The sequence below is a fragment of the Atta cephalotes genome, assembly GCF_000143395.1.
Source record: "Atta cephalotes unplaced genomic scaffold scaffold00014, whole genome shotgun sequence".
NCBI lineage: Eukaryota > Metazoa > Arthropoda > Insecta > Hymenoptera > Formicidae > Atta > Atta cephalotes.
In genome coordinates this window covers 324673-326372 of record NW_012130078.1, presented here as the reverse complement: position 1 = coordinate 326372, position 1700 = coordinate 324673, and the positions used below count along the sequence as shown (strand labels likewise).

At 19.5% G+C, this 1700-nt stretch overlaps 1 protein-coding gene across 1 annotated transcript in view; it reads right to left on the bottom strand.

Moving 5' to 3' along the window:
- The window catches only part of LOC105617736, a 43655-nt gene that overhangs the window by 41702 nt on the left and 253 nt on the right, over positions 1–1700 (bottom strand). The window lies entirely within an intron of this gene.

Genomic DNA, 1700 nt, shown 5'->3' with positions numbered 1-1700 from the left:
TTGAATATAGAAATAGTAACAAAGAATAACATAGGATAATTGTAATAAAATCATTAAAAAATTATTATATAGAATAGTGAGTTAGAATCTTAAGAATGTTTTATATTTTCAAAACGATAACAAAATTATGAAAAAAATTACAGATTATTCTAAATCACGTTTAAAAATAATATGACAAATTTGATGAAGATTTACTTGAATCATAAGTTATTTTAATAAATAGTAATATTTTTTAAATCTGTGCTCTAACAAAAATATATGGAAATATATAAAATAAATCATAAAAATCTCAACTTTTTAATATAAGTACATTATATATTCAAGATTATTTACATAGAGTTGTGATACAGAAACTAATTGTCTAATAAATAAACAAAATATTTATTTTTGTTCTATATCTTTGTAACTAATGAATCACAATGAAACTTTGAATAAATTATTTTGAATTTATAGTACTTATAAAAAGTATATATAGTACTTATAAAAGAAAAATATAAATTCTTCTATCATTTAAAAAAATTTTTATTTCTAACAATAAAAATAATAACAAATAGAATAAATAAACTATAAAAATGTGTTATTAAATAAAAATATAATCTTATTCATAATTTTCATATGTGTATAGTTTATTTGAAGTATAAATAAATTAAACATACTTCCAAATTTAATTTTCTTTGCAGGGACGTACGTGTAATATATTTTTAAAAAGAAATTTATCCAGCATTAATTTTTAATAATAGTATGAATAGAGTTTAAAATTCTAAAAATTCAGTTGGACTTTTGTAATACTTAAAAAAGAACTTGGAAAAAATGTTTCATATATAATTATATAAAAAATTGAAATATTTTATATACAATTATATATAATTATATATAAAATATGTCCATATGCATAATATTTTTTCCCGGAAATATACAATATTTTACTTTTAAATTTTCACTGTAATTAATCTTTATCGGGATCTTTCTCAATTTCTCAATTTTAAAATAAGTATTAAAGTCAATTTTAAACTAGATAAAAATACATATTTTTAATTAGACGCTTATTAACAATCAATTAACACTTCATTGAACACATCAATTGATTTGAATTTAAAAGTATTATTTTAACTAAGAAGTCCAGTAGTGAAACAGTTTGATTGACATGTACAATATAACCCATGTACAATATACAGTTACTTATCGAAATGGAGAGATTAATTTATTATTAATTTTACTATTTAGTTTAAAATTGACTTTATTATGTATTTTAGCATTGGGAAGACTCTCCTAGAAAATCGAAAAGTTTGTTTATAAAATGTTTTACATTAAAATATCAGCAATAACTTGCTTTGACTCATGACCCCTTTTTATTTATTAATATAATATTAATCTAATATTAAAATTAAATTTTGAGCCGAATTATAATATTTATTATTTTTCTAGAAAATCGAACAATTGAAGTAATCTGAATTATTTTACTCTTATATTTATTTTAATTTTTATTTTAAATATTATTATACCTCTGAACTATATTATTCTGTAAGAGAAATTTTTATACTTTATATTTTTATCTTCGTTTAATTAACATCTATGATTCTGATTTATCTTAGAGATTTATAACAAATGATTATTCTTTATGCAATGTTTTATGCGGAGAACATTTGGAGAGAGAGAGAGAGTAGAGAGAGAGAGAGAGAGAGAGAAGAAGAGAGAGAGAG